The following is a 15,453-nucleotide window of genomic DNA, read 5'->3' as shown; positions in this document are numbered from 1 at the left end:
CGTGAGTGTATGGATGCGTGGGTGAGTGGGTGCGTGGATGCGTGGGTGTGTGGATGCGTGGATGTGTGGGTGTATGGATGCCAGGGAGTTGTGTTATAGCTTTGTATGCGGCTGCCTATACATGCTTGTCTTAAGACAAGAAAGCAAGGCCATGGACAGTGTATTTGCAGGCCTCTGAAACAGTAGGCTAGAGCTGTCTAATTTAGATTCTGGTCTTTATTTGTGGGAACTGATTTTGATCTGTAAATCCTATCAGGGTAGTCTCTACCCAAACCAGTTCCTCCAGACTTTATCTCGTTATAAAGGAACTTGGAGATGCACAAATCTTATCCTCCTCCCCAGAAGGAGGGGAGGTCAGACGGGCCGTAACCTGGTGACCTGCTGGTAGTACTGGACAGTCCGGCCCCACCAGGTCCCTTATTAGAGTCCCTCTAGGGTCCTCCCAGAAGGGGTCCTCCGCTCCCTGCCTTCTGTTCTGTGTGCGGAACCGTGGATGTGGCTGTTGGTTACCGGCAGCTGCAGGTAAGGTCGACTCCGGACTGGCTTTAGATTCAGTGCCCGGAGGTGGGTGGCAGCGTCGTTTCTGTTCAAAGGACGCACCCACCGCCCTCTGACCCGATGCTGCTGGCAGTTGCCCCAGCTGGAGGCCGAGCCCTTTGCAGATAAGGAGCCTCTTGCTTTCCAGCCTGCACCAGGTCGACCATTTTCCAGGCAAATCCACAAACAAGCAAAAATGTGCACGAGCAGGTGGCTCCCACTTTCGTACATGGTACAGAAGCAGGGGGCATGGTTGTGCTGGGAGAGTGGCCAGGCAGAGGCCAGGGGTCCCCTACCCCTGCTGACGGGTCCCCGGCTGCCGTCCTCATTACCTTCCCCTCCTCCGAGTGTAACAATGAAGATACATGTTGATTGTAAACAAAAAAAAAAGTCGGAAAATGTACAAAAGCAGGAAGGCAGTTCCATCGCCCACTGTGAGCGTTTTTGTATGTGTTACGACAGATGTCACACGTTCCCCCGAAATACTAGACGCGCATACAGGATCGTTGTGGACGTTGTTGTGTTCTCTGTCCTCCTGTCGTTCGCGGCAGGGATGCCGCAGTCTTGGGTTTTAGCGCCCTGCCCTCGTCTGCTCACTCAGTCTCTTTGGTTGAGGCGAGCTTGGTGCACTCCTCCATTCGTCGGGATTCCACACAACAGGGTCATGGCCGTCCCCGTAGACAAACATGTCATGACATGACTCCTTGTTTCCCGTACGTTCACTTCCTGCAAGGAGAATTGAGCAGTCAAATGGGCTTATATGTTTTTATTTCCTACTGGTTTCCCAGAGGTAAAACCAGGGGCTCGGCCTGGGCCCGACACCTGCCTGGGGTCCCCGCTGTGTAAGTGGCGGAGCAGGGCGTGGGCCCCTTGCCACGTCACCTCTCCTATGTGGCCTTCTCCACGTGGAAGGGGCCGGTGACTGTCCTAGAAGCCTTCGATCGCTGCTACCTATCCACACATGCCCCTGGACTGAAGGACACCTCTCCAAGCAGACCACCCGGCTGCCCAGTGCCCGGGACTGAGCGAGCTTGGGGAAGGGTGGGGGGCTGTTGTCCCTTTGCCTGCGTCCATGGCTTAGTTGGTGGCAGTTATGCCCGCTTCAAAGGCAGGGTCAGGAGGTTTTAGTGACTGAGGGTAAGCGAAGCGTGTGTTTGATTTAGTGACTCCTGCACTGGGCACCTCCCTGCCCGGTCCCAGGTGACGCAAGAAAGGCTGGTGTAGGACAGCCGGGAGCACCCCCAGGAGAGCACCAGGGGAGTTGTGCGGAAACCCAGCTCCGTGGGTGGATCCCGGGCCTCCCGAGAGCAGATGGGCCAAGGCCTTGCTGCCGAGTGAGGAGCCGGAGAGTAGGGTCCTCTGTGCACCAGACACTCCCTGGGGCCCTGCAGTGACCCTCTCTGGCCACCAGAGGCCCGTAGCCTGTTGCGTGGGGCCTGTGCCTGCCCGTTTTTTGCCGGTCCCACCAAACTGGACTCACACCAGTTAAGGAAAAAGCCACTGAAGTTGGTAAGTGACTGAAGGGAGGCCAGGAGAGCGGCGTGGCTGCCCTTTACAACATCAGCTAATGAGCCGAGCTCCAGACTTCGAGGCACCACAAGGTCTGAAGTTAATTTATGCCCCCATTGTTTTAAATTCATGGCTATATGCACATGATATTCTCTTCCTTATCTTGGAGGGGCCTGTGACGGAGCTGTGTGGCAGAGCCCCCCGGGAAGTCTGGCACTGGGGGGACAGAGGCGTGTCCACACGGCGTGTAGCTGCAGGGGTGGGGGGTCATTGGCGATGTCTGCAGGGCTTCCTGGTTGTCACAACCCTGGGGTGGGTGGGCCGGCGGGGTGGGGGTGGCATCGGGAGGTGGGGGCCCGGGATGCTGCCGAACCTCCTGCAGTCATGGGGCAGCACCCCCTCCCAACACAGACTTCTCCAGCCCCAGATACCATTAGTGCCCAGGTCAAGAAGCCCGGGCCCGTGGGGACGGGGCTGTTTGTCACTTCTGGGCCGTGGCAACTGGACGGAGCCCAGAAGGTCCGTGGGGCGTGTGGGCAGAGAGGTAAGGGTCTGGCCCTCACGACCACCACCCAGTGTAAGAAAACCCGGTGGCTGTAAGAACAAGATGATGCCCCTCGGATCATCATGATACCCATGAAGGAAGTTAATTTAAATGTGAAATAACGGAACTGCAAGAATTTTTTTTTACTATTTTTAGAACAGCATTGATGTTTTTATCCCATCAGCAGTTTGAAATGAGGCGTAGTCTGGAATCATTTGCCGTAATTTGATATGCTTGATGGATTCCAAGTCCCCCAAAGAATAAAATGAATGAATGTGATCAAGGATCACAGCTGTGTTCTCTCCTTTTGAAAGCATTTCACACCAGAAAACTTCCAGTTCGGCTCAGGCAGCCTTCCCCGAGCACCCCCGCCTCCCCGCACAAAGGGTGCTGTGCTCCATGCTGGGGGGATAGAAGGATGCTGAGCAAAACAGGTTGGCTGCATGTTGCCCAGCGGCCTCTACAACAGGCAGTGTGGGACAGTCTTAGGCAAGTGACCGACAGCAGGCTGGGGGGCAGAGGGCACGTGGACCCCCGCCGGCCTCTCTGATGGGCGGAGGGAGGATGCTGAAGGGGTGGGCTTGGGGCATACAGCTCCGTATAGGACAGGAGCCTGGGCCTTTCCCTAACGTCAGCCTCCAGCTGCCTGCCCAGCATATCTGTCCGGGTGTCCCCGAGACTCTGCCAGCCCAGGTCCTCGGCCGCAGTGAATCTCCATTCGCTGGCCAGAGCCAGACACTAATTATTTTAATTGCTTATCCACCTAATTAAACAAATATTAATTTGAATGCCAACCGAGTGCTCACAGTGGTGTGCAAAGCCAGGCGTGGTTTCCGCTTTCACGGAGCTCACTGTGTGGTTGGAGAGTCAGCCCTTTATGAAATAATCACATGCATGAGGCTGTCGGTAAAAGAAGTAATAGGAAAGAAAGGAGTCTTTGTTTCCATTTGCAACAGGCAGCTTCCGAAGTGTTGTGAGCAGGGTGTGATGTGACCGGTGGAAGGTTCTGGAAAGATCTCTCCGGCTGCTGGGTCTGCCGGCCCGGTGAAGGACACCTGCTGCAAGGCCGAGTGGGCAGTCCAGGTGGGGGCCGTGGACATGGGGAGAGACGGGGGTATGTAAGCGGTGAAACCAGCTGAGCCGAGCCAGGTGATGGGCTGGACGTAGCTGATGCGGGGGCAGGAGCATCCGGGTTCCTGCATCGGGCCCTGCGTGGGTTAGGGCGCCGTGTCCCAAGGCAGCAGACACGGATGAGGTCTGGGAATTTGGGGGGGGGGGTTGGTGGAGGTGGCGGGGGGGGGCACGTTTGCTCTGGGACATGCTGAGCTCAAGACACCCAGGTGACGCGGGGATTTGCCAGAAACCTCTGAGTTTTCATTTCCTTTCCAGTTGGGACTTTTTTGTTTTTTTAAACCGCAGTGTCCCCAGTACCTTGCACGAGGCATGGCACATAATTGGTGCTTAATACATATTTACTGAGTGAATGACCAAATCGGTCCCTCTGTCTCCCACATGACAAGCCAGTGAAGAGTTATGTCATCACCTGAGACCTGCAGAGCGTGACATTCCTCAGGGAATGCACAGCTGCCTTCATGTTCTTGGAGAGACCAAAAACAACCTTATCTTGACATTAGCCAGACCTTCAAGGTCCCGTAGACCCTGCTTTCAGCATACAGAAATTCCTTAGAAACTTACATTATCTCTACCTGACCCCTCTCTCCACAAACCTGAAAGTATAGAATGAGTCACGCCTCACAATCCCAGGGCCGCTCGCTCTGCCCCTGGGTCCTGTCCCCGTGCTTTAATAGAAGCACCCTTTTTGCACCGAAGACGTCTCAAGAATTCTTTCTTGACCGTGGCGCTCGGCGATCCCCCATCACTAGGAATAAGGACATTCTCTCACATAACAACAACAGTTTGTGACCCAAATCAGGAAATTAGCATTAATATGACAATAATATGTAATCCACAGACCTTATTCATATTTTCAACGGAGTGTTCTTCAGAGTCAGAAACATTGTTTTCCTGGCCCGAGGTTTAATCCAGGATTACAAATTGTATTCAGTTGTAGTGTCTCTCTTTTTAGTATCGTGTTTTGACTGAAGTATAATTAACACCCAACGTTAAATGAGTGCCGGGGCACATGATAGCCTTCAGCGGGTCTGTACATCACTCGCATTCATCTCCATAAGGGGTCACCGCACGTCATTACGGTATTATTGACCATATTCCCTGTGCTGTACTTCGCATCTCTGCGACTTACTTATTTTGTAACTGGACGTTTGTACCTCTTCATCCCCTTTGGTTCATATCATCCCCTGCCCCCAACCACCAGTTTGTTCTCTGTATTTAAGAGTCTGGTTTTTGTTGTTGTTGTCGTTTATTCATTTGTCTTATTTCTTATATTCCACACGAGTGAGATCGTACGGCATTTGTCTGTCTCTGTCGGACTTATTTCACTTGCCGTCATACCCTCGGTCCATCGATGTGATGCCCTTTTACTCCCCCTCAATTCTGGAATAATTGCTCAGAGGCTTTTTTTGGTCTTGTTCTGTTTTTTGTTTTTCTTTGGTGGCCTTCACATTGTGGCCAAGCACAGGTCAGTCATTTTCTAAAGTGTCTCTTCATTTGGTTTTGTCTGATGTTGCAAAACATCAGGGTTACGTGGGGGTTGTGCTCTTTAAATTTTTTATCAGAAACGCCACCAAAATGACATTGTGTCCCAAGACTGCTTTTAGCCGTTGTCACTCAAAAAGGGGTCTCTGAGTGGATGAATCAGGGTCCCGGGCAGACAAGGCTGAGAAGGGGATGAGCGGTTTCAGACGCCCCTCCTAGCACGCTTGCTAAGCCTCGTCTTGGGGTTCTGCACACCATTCCTGGGCGGCTCCAGGTACTCCGCGCGGAGGACAGGTCCCAGGGGAGTTTTAAAAAAGACTGGAAGGCTAATACTTTCCTAAACTAAATACCAACTCCATTTGACAAATAAAAATAATTATAATCTAACTACGTAAGGATTATCATATCTCTGATAAAGTCAATAGGGATTTGAAGTGTTTAATTACCAACTTTCCCGACACACGAATTGAAAAGCTTTTCAGGTAGGTCGCTCACGTGGAACGCCTGAAACACACGCAATTAACAACCAGATCTTCTTTCAGGCAGTAATTAGCATGTGATTTGTCCTGTTCTCTGTTGCTGGGGCATATCCAGGCTTCCATGTGCAGTTTCATTTACATTAAGGAAGTTAATTTGCGCTTTCTATGTTCCACTTAAAAACAAGTTGGTATTTTACTGTGACTTCGTAAAGAAACACCTAGTGACTTAAAAACCAGAATAATTTTGGGTGGAATTTGCCTGCAGAAACTTTCCAAAGTCTGAGAATCCCTCCCTCATCCTTCTCCCTCTCCCTCTTCTTCCTCCTCCTCCCCTCCTCCCTTCTTCCGAGTGCCCCTCCCCACCTCCTCCTCTCTCGACAGAGACCCAAGAGCTAATCAGGGCGGAGATGTTGGGACCACCCCATTAATTACTGGTGGCCGCCTCGCTGGGCAGGTGTGTAAGAACTCAGACCCATCTGCTCTGTGCGTGGGGGGTGATGTGAACGCCGTCTGCTAGGAGGCAGTGCAGACGAGGGCCTCTGTTTACCCATCTGTAAAATGGGGTGGCTCCTTTATTGGGTGCAGTGGGGTCTGTTCTGTGTGCCCAGGTTCGGAGGTGAGCAAGATACCCCCTTGTGCTGGAAGCAGGCCTGGGGGACCCGGCCCACGGCTCATGGCACTCCCGCTCCCGACATGTGAAATGGGGCGCCTCATTGGTTTGTGGGAAGGACTAGCGGGTTGTATGTCCCGGTGTTTGGGGCGGTGCCGTTTCTCACTGTTAGCGCTTCTCTCGGCGCCGCGGTGACATGGAGTGTGACAAGGGCTCTGCGGGAAGAACTCGGGGAGCACGTGAGCCGGTGTGCTTACGGAAGAAGGGGGCTCTCACGAAACAGGAAGCTCCCCCTCCCTTGGCGCTCTGGGGCTGTGGGGGCTCTCGTGTGCACGCAGCCCCTCCTCCTCGTCTGTTGCTGGGAGCGCGGGCCCTGGGAGGGGGGCCGTCACCCAAGCACATTGTCCCTCCCAGCCCCTCCCATGCTCCAGGCACCCCGGGGTGGGGCCTGGTCACTCAAGAGGGCGCCCAGACTCTGCGCCTGGAACTTGCCTCTGCAGACGGTGGCTCGGTGCCCCCATCTCCTTCCACCTGATTAACTGGCCCCACTGGGGCTCACGCTGAGTCCCGGGACAAAGGAGAAGTTAGGACATGTGCCTTTTTGTCTTCATCCGTTCAGCGGCTCTGTCACCTGTCCGCCCAGTCTCAATCACGGGGCTTAGGTGCTGGGACCGCAGTGTTAGAAAGGACGACAGGGTCTGTGCCTTTGTGCGCGTTTGTCCGGCCTGCCGGAGGGCAGCTTCTGCCCCAGGTCATCCGGCCAAAGGTGCAGGCGTGGGAAGTCTCCCTCGCCGCTGCCGGTCCTTAGGCCTGTCCCCCACTAGGTGGCGAAGTCACACAGGTACTGCTGTGTCTTCTGCTCGCGCATCACCAGCGCGGGCAGCCTGGGTAGCTGCCGCTCTGCCCGTCCCAGACGCTCTGTGGGTAGGTGGGGACTGCGGGGGTGACGCCTGCGTTTCGACCGGTCCCCGGGTGCTGCTGGCTCCTGGCTCCTGGACCACCCTGCGGTGCCCAGGGGCAGCCAAACCAGTGGCGGGCGCGCTGCTCACCCACCCACCTGGCCCTGGATCCTTGGACTCATTGGCGCTTCCTGGTGGTCGGGGCTCAGCAGCCCCATTCACAGCTGGTGAGTGCGAAGCTGCTCTCGTGCCCAGCGCGCCCTCTCCCCACTGGCACCCCAGCTGTGCTGGGTGGCTCCGGCAGGAAGGCGGTGGGTGAACGAGGTGACGGACGGGGCTGAGTGGGGGACAGCCGTGTCCCTGTCCCACTGCTGCCTGCTCTGCGCTCTCGGGCACCCCGCTTTTTCTCTTGGGGTTTTTCCTCATCTGTAAAATGAACGGCTGGCCCTTGGTGTGGGGATTCGTTTCATTGACTGTTCTGAGTATTCAACCTAGACTCTGACTTTCAGGGCTGAATACTTTAAAAAAAAAATAAATTTGTTCTCTCCCTCCTCTCTCTCTAGAAATTCTGTTAGTTGGATGTTGGCTTCTTGGGACGGTCCTCCATCTCTTCTCCCACGCCCCAGCTCCTTGGTCGCTTCGGGGAGATGTAAATTTCTTTAGAAAATAGACCTCTCGTTTCCTTCCCCAGAGAAAATGCCGGTTTGTTGGCCTCGGGGATTGGACTGTCCCCACTGTCGTCGACGGGGTGTCAGGATGAGGACAGAGATGGGACAGGAGTTCAGTGCGTCATCTTCAGCTGGAAAATGGTGGCTTTTCAAAGAAGCATGTAGGTCAATTTTTTTCTTTTAAAATAAAAAGATTCTCTAATTGAGTAGAACAACAGCTCTCAAACTGTACCATCATATCCTACTACTTACAACTTGAAAACAGTGACTGAAAAGTTTGAAAATAAAAGGATTGGCTGTGGTCTGTCAGACTCATGCAGAGACAAAGGTCTCTTTGACAAATGGTCACAATTTTAAAATCAGTAGAAAGGGAATTGATGTCAGAACATCTAATGGTACAGAGAAGGCCATTTTTTAGCCTATAATTTACTGATTTCAAACCTTAACGCAAGAAACGATACTCTATAGCTGATACGAATTTCTCGTGATACTTGAGTGCAAGCCCCATCTTGCTGCATTATTTTTTCTCATCAAATTAAATCTGCTTCCTCCCTTCCAGCTTGGCTGTTAGAACCTCCCATCTCATTTTTCCTGGGGAAGATGCACCTTTTCCCTTCGGTCGTTTATGACCCTCTGGGCCTTCCCTAGCTCAGGGGAACTGGAAGGGGGGCCTCAGACGTTGAGTCGATCATGGATCCTCGTGAGATACTCTTCCCTGGGTGCTCAGGAGCCACGTGAAGGCAGCCAGCTGTCATTAAATCCAAGTGGGCTGTCAGGAAATTATAGCATTTTCTGGGAAACAAAATTAGGAGATCAGTGGATGGATTTAATAGCTACTCAACACAGAAGAATGGAGAATTAATGAATTAGAAAGTGGAATGGAAGAAATTGCAGGGCATTTAGCACAGAGACAGAGTTAGGACACACGGGCGCGTGGCCACGAGACAGGCGAGGTCTCCTGCTTCCATGTGCACCATGGGGCTCCGGTCAGAGACGGCAGGGAGGCCATGGCCGGCCAGCCTTCAGGAGAGGAAGCCGGTCATTTTCCAGAATGAATGAGCGACTCTGCACTGCAGAGTCAGGAGCTACAGTGGATTCCAAGCAAGATAAATCAGAAGAAATGCAAACCTAAACCAAGTGTAGTGAAAACAGACCACAGCAGAGAGACAGGACCAAGGAGTGCAGGGACTCGACACGACTCCGAGTAGCTCCCGACAGGAGCGCCGTCCCGGGAGCCCTTGACTTGCTCAGGGCTGGTGGGCTTCTGTTCCCGTGGCCCCTAAGTGGCCCTGTGCACGTGAGTCCTGATGGGCATGTTTCTTTCCCTCCTGCCTCAGTGAAGATGGGCATTTCAGTGGCATTTCTATGGGATGCCCTGCAGGGTTGTGGGCCCTATTTCAGGTCCCCAGGTGTATCCACGAGGCTCAAGTGAATTAAGTAGTTCTCAGAACGAGACATTGAGGAGAGAAGAGAGTGCCGCGTGTCCGTGCTCGGATACGGGATAAGAGGTGGACAAGTGCACACGTGCTCCTGGCTGTCTTGTGGCCAGGGTGGAGATGGTTGAGGTCTCTGCTGCTTCTTTACGTAGCTGTGGGTCACTGGGAGCAGCCACACCTCGGTGCGGCCGTCCCCGCACTTTCTGCTTTGAGTGTAGCCGGAGGAGCGGAGTCGGCTTTAGGGTGTCATCTTCGTAGGCTGGAAGGCAGCCTCAGCTGCCACCGGAGTTCAGTCTCTCTTGACCTTCTGTCCATCCCAGCAAAGCCCAACTTCTCAATGGCCCCTTTCCCAAGGCCACTCTGTGGGAGCGGACAGGGCGAAGGGAAGCGAGGGTGTGGTTGATGCAGGGTCGTGGTCACCGGTCACGTGGCTGTTCTCCCTTGGGGTCCATGAAGAGGAAAGAGCGCTTCCCTGCTCTTGACCAGGTTAAATTATCTCGTTGAGAGGAACACATGGGAACACATCCCCACACGGGAATCATTCCTTTTGACTAGGTGCCGTTGACCAATGGTGTTAGTCAACCCGGGCTGCCGTGACAAAGTGCTGTAGACCAGATGGCTTCAGTGACAGACGTTTGTTTTCTCAGTTTGGAGTCTGGGAAGTGCAGGATCGAGGGCAGGCTGATCCGGTTCCTGAGGAGAGTCCCCCTCTTGGCGTGCGATGGCCACCTTCGAGCTGTGTCCGCACAGGTGGGGCGGGGGGCAGGCTCTCTGTTGTTGCCTCTTCTTGTAAGGACACTAATCCCAGCAGGAGGCTTCACCCTCAAGACCTCATCTAGACCTAGTCACCTCCTGGGGGCCCCACCTCCACATGCGGTTCAGTTAGGAGTTAGGGAATTAGGGCCTCGACCTATGAATTGGGATGGGGTGGGGCACAATTCAGTTTATAGCACCAGCACAGAATTAGTTTTGTTGGGTGTTATTGTTGTGACCAACGTTTGGGGCCCTAAGGTTGTCAACCCGAGTGGAAAAGGTGAGAAGAAAGCGACATCAGGGAGGGGAGTCTGCAGGGATGGCCGACCGGTGGGGTCAGGACCCAGCCACGCGGGCTCATTCTGCTAAGACATGGGCAAGTGTGCTTTGTGTCCCTCGGCTGCGTGTCTTCTACAACACATTTTAAAATTATTTTTTGGTTCACAGCTCAAACTGATTCTGTACTGGACTGTCTCACTCAAGTTTGAGCTTGAGGACCGTGCTTGGTATGGTACCCGATACAAGACAGGTGCCCTGAAGTCCGTCGTGGAAGGCTGGCCGGGAGTGCTGAGCCTCCGATGGACGAGAAGCAAGCTTCTGCTGCTGGAGCGACTGGGAGTCAGCTCACGACATGGTTTGGGGAGGAGAAACCGAGCTGGGCTTCACTGTAGGGACTGCGAGTAGCTGTGAAACTCTAGCACGTGATGCCAAGTAGTGGGAAGTCATGGAGTCATGCGTCTTAGGAAGGTCTGGGTCATTGTCAGGAGTCCCCCTGATAACGCCCCGGCCTCATAGTCACCCAGGGCTTGCTTGGTGCACTCTTGGACATGCACGCAACTTACAAGGCACCTTTTTTACATTTAGATGGCGTCAGCTCTTGGAAAGTTCTCTGCCACTCTTCAGAATCTTCCTCCCCGCAGTTCCCTTTGTTCTTGAATCTGACCTCTGGGGGATCACGGTCTGTGTGTAGCTTCCTTTCTGCCTGCCTGTTGACCCCCAGCCCTGCCTCCCGCTGTCATCTCTCGGGCTCCCGTTAGGGCCCCCACACCCAGCAGCCCGCCCTGACAACGTGGCTGCCGTCTCTGCTGTCTGCCCCATGGCCCCGTAGGCCTAGTGCCACTGCTCTTTGCACGATAGTCTGTACTTGTCGGTGACCACGTGCAGCCTTCATCTTGGGCCAGAGGGCGAGGATGGGTGCCTCTCTCCAGCCCCGCGCGAGGCAGTGCTGGGGATTCACGTACTCCGACCGCGTGTGCACGTAGACCCACGGTGTTCTAGGGAAGTCGCTGAGCGGTGTCACCGTCCGTAGTCCTGTGCGCATTGCCGTCTGACCCGCTAACGGTTTCTGGGACATGATCTAATGAGGCACGAGGATGTGGGATGCATAGTTTACAGATGGACGGAGTCAGACTGTGACTCGCCCGGTTTCCCAGGTGAGCTGGGAGGTTCTCCTGCGTCCCAGCCGCGGTCCCGTGTTCATCCTGATGCCGCAACCGTGCAGGAATTACCTTGTTGGCTGAGGTGCCCTCGATCGATCAGTGTTAACACTGGGACTCCTGGAGGCCAGGGTCCCACGGAGGAGGAGCCTGCCTGTGGGCCTCGTGTCCCCCACCCCACCCCCGACACGTGCACGTACACAGCACACGTTTTCAATTTAATAGGAGAGAGCGCTGTTCCCTTCTGGAAGAGAAAGGCAAAGGATCCTGAAGGAAGCCGAGAACTACTGCTGATCACAAGCCAACATCCCTTTACAGACGAGTCCAGCTCTCTCCGTGTCCCCGGTTTGTAGCCACGCGGGGTCTTCAGAGCCACCCAACAACGTTTCCGCGTGGAATGACCTGAATCCTCGGGATTTATTTGTCACAATCTTCAGGCCAGGAAGTGGATTGGAAAAGGTGTAGGATTTACTTTCATACGGTGAACGTCCCTGGGAGATTACTTCTTCTTGGAGTGCACGTCCTGCATTCTAGGTTTCTTTCTGGATAGAAAGCAGGGGAAGTTGGCAGGACTGGTAACCACCTGCTCAGAACGAAGGGCGTGTGGCCTGACACGGCTCCGTTGACATTGGTGACGAGCCTCTGCCCACCCTTGCTCCTCGCCCCCGGGGTCCTGACCAGCCCTCCAGTGTAGGAGCAGAGGTTCCCCTGCGCCCCCGACAGCACGTCCTTACTCTCCCGGTCCCTCCGCCCTGGTAGTCACACCCACAGGACATCACTGTGAGAAAATAGCCACAGGGCCACCTGTGGAGCGATGTCCTGTTCTTGCCCCCGCCCCCCCAGCCATCATCAGGGTCTTTCCTTCTCTTGGCCCTTCGGGGCTCCTCCCCCTCGAAAGCCACCGTCCCAGGGACCGCAGGGCTTCCTAGGCCTTCTGCTATGATGCCACCACCGTAAATGGCTTTCCCAGGTGCCCGCTGACGTGAGCGGGATGGGCCCCGTGGCTTCCCTGCTCCCCAGGCCCAGCCAGCCCCTCTGGTACCGCCCCCCCGCCCCCGGCGTGGCTGGCCGCTCTCTTCAGGACTCCCAATCTAAGCAGCCCCGCGGGAAACTGCAAAGATCAACCGTGGGTCGTGTGTCTGATCCAGATGGACCGTCCGGTCTGTAGCAGAGCTGCCGAGGGAGGGCCCTTCCTCTCCTGGGTTGTGTTCCCTCTCGGGATATCCCAGAGCCAGTCTGCAAGGACGACAGTCCCAGGGGAGACGGAGCCCAGAGGGACTGCAGGTGCGGGCGGAGCAGCCCCAGGCTGCCATGTCAGTAGCTTCTGCCTCTGTCCTGGCGTCTTACCTCTTTCCTTATGTCTCTCAAGGGCTGGGATCCGCCTGGTCCTTCGAGGGTATTGGTTGTGACCTTGAGGCTTTCCTCTGCTCTTTTGCTTTAGTGACACAGAGAAATAACCAGAGTTGGGAATGTGGGAATGGAGGGCCAGAAGCCCCCATCTCCCCATGCCCAACCCCAGAGAAGGCAGTCAGGCAGCCTGCCCAGGTCCACGGTGGCCACTATGAGCAAGGAGGGGACTGCTCCTCTTCCTTCCTCGGCTCCCCCATGATCCGTCTACACCTGCCCCCACTGAGCCCTGTTCTGGGCAGTGCGTGCACACTGATGAATCACACAGCCTCCCTCCCCAGACCGTCCCGGGGGTTTGCCCACCAGCTTCATGCCCTTCCCCAGAATCCAATGTCCTCATCCTCCTACGGGGCGTTGGGCATCCGTCGAGGGAACCAACACGGGGATTTTTCTGTAGAAAAACAAGCCAGTCTCTTGCCACCAAAACCCCACGCCCCAGATTGTCTGTGCCGGCTCAGCAGCCTTGGGTGTTGTGATGAGCAGGCCCTCTGTCTTCTCTGCACGGTCTTCTTCTGAGGCTTGGCTCTGCTCCGCGCAGGTGGGGGGCTGGGAATGCTGGGACGGTGACTGGCCAGATGCAGTATTCGTGACCTGGCTCGGGCCCGGGTCTGGTCACCTCAGGGCCAGCACCAGGGGCAGGCTGCCCTCTTCCCACAGGGATCCCCATTCTCTTTCCCCAGCAGCCACGAGCCGCCGTTCGGGTCCCTGCCCCTGAGCCCGCCCTGGCCTGTGACGCCAGATGACCTGAGCCTCCCCCCAGAGCCCGGGGACAGTGCGTACTGGGGGGTGGTGGGGACACACGGGGCAGATGGGACGGCACCTCCGGCGGCAGGCCCCCCCCCAACCCAGTATTGGGTCCTCCTATGTCCGCCCTCTGTGCTTCTTCTCTGGGAGCTGGGGGGCTCCTGGCGAGCAGACTCCCAGGTCTTGTCGCAGGGCCCGTCTGTGCCTCCTGTCCAGCCTCCTCGCTGTGCCCCTGCTCTTCCTTCTATGGGTCCACACAGCCTTTGGGCATTTGCCTCTGCTCCCGTCCACGCGGCAGCCGGTCACTCCCATTGGCAACGGCCACTCCCGCTGACCACGCCGTCTCTGCCTCGGTGCCCGGGGCAGGCTTTGCATCTCCGGGGCTCCCTCCGAGATCACCCGGCAGCGGGGCCGTCTCTCCCCCTGTGCTGGGCGTGCTTGGGTGGCCCTTGGGGCCTGGAGGCCCAGCCGTAGGGGCAGCTCTCCGAAGGGACCAGCCGCCTTGGGATCTGCACCCGGGGCCTCTGCTCCCGGACAGGCTCTGGCACGGCAGCCTCGGTGGCCTCTTCAGATGGCCCAGGGGACGGACCACAAACCCAGGGAGGGTCTGGCTCGGTGCAGAACCAGGCCGCGCTCTCCTGGGAGCTCAGCCTCCAAGAATGGGTTTTTTCCTCGATAGGTGAAAATGCAGTGTGGGTTTCCCCCACGGCTCTGCTCCTGCAGGGCTCGGGCTGGGTGACATCGTCCTACCGCACCTGCCGCTCACCTGCAGCTCGGCCCGTGGGAGGGCGGTGCCTTGTCCAGTGGTGGTCGCTGCACTGAGCTCAGCCCCCCGGCGTCTTCTTGGGCCAGACACCCGGGCTTACTGGCTGAGGCCAGAGGTTGGCAAATTATGTCTGATCGGCCACATCTGGCCCACCTCCTCTTTTTCTGTGTCCCACAAGCTAAGAAATAGTTCCACATTTTTTAAATGATTGGGGGGAGGGCATAAAGGAATGATCTCTCGTGATGTGAAAATTATATGAAATTCCAATTTCGATGTTCATAAACTGGCACACAGCCAAACCCACTCATATACACAGCATCCGTGACTGTTTCTGTACAAGAGTCCCGTGAGTGAGTAGTTGCCACGGAGGTCCTGGGGCCTCTGAGGCCTAAATAGCCACTCCCGGGCCCTCCCAGGAAGCGTGCGGACTTCTGGCATGGATGCTCCAGACCGAGGGGGCCGGAGCCTCTGGGACACTGAATGACGATCCTGTGAGCTCTGGGAGCCCTGCTCTTCCATAACCAGAGGGTGAGTCCTGTGACCCCCGAGGGCCTCTGCAGGCCAGGCTTTCCAGGGGAGTCTCTCCTCCAGGAGCCCGCCCACTGCTGTCTTCAAGTACTGGGTCCCAGGCAGAGGTCGGGCCATCGAGGACAAAGCCCATTGGGTCTGTAGCACCAAAGAGCACAAGAACAGAAAAGAGATTCCAGTGCCTTGCACGCAAGCATTTTTACTATTTTGTATATTTTACAGTTAGAGAGTAATTCGCAGTTTAAAATTGAACGTAAAATCTATTTGTCAAATGATGGATGAATACGTTCATCAAGAAATATATTCAACGAGAAAACCACTTTGTTTCCTAGATGGCTTCGGAGAGGATGTTTTATCTACGGAAGGATAGTGATTTCCTTAATTGGTTTGTTGTGTAAACAGGGGGTGTGTTCACATTTATTTTTTCCCCTTTTCAAGGAAGGCATTTTTATGGAAAGAATTGCATTTCAAGATGGGAAGGGACAAACCCCGGGCGGAGGGGCCTCGGAGAGAGCTGGGTG

Source organism: Mirounga leonina, unplaced genomic scaffold, assembly GCF_011800145.1.
Source record: "Mirounga leonina isolate KUSES-001 unplaced genomic scaffold, KU_Mleo_1.0 Mir_178, whole genome shotgun sequence".
Classification (NCBI taxonomy): Eukaryota; Metazoa; Chordata; class Mammalia; order Carnivora; family Phocidae; genus Mirounga; species Mirounga leonina.
The sequence above is the reverse complement of the archived record's forward strand: the minus strand, read 5'-3'. Positions refer to the sequence as shown.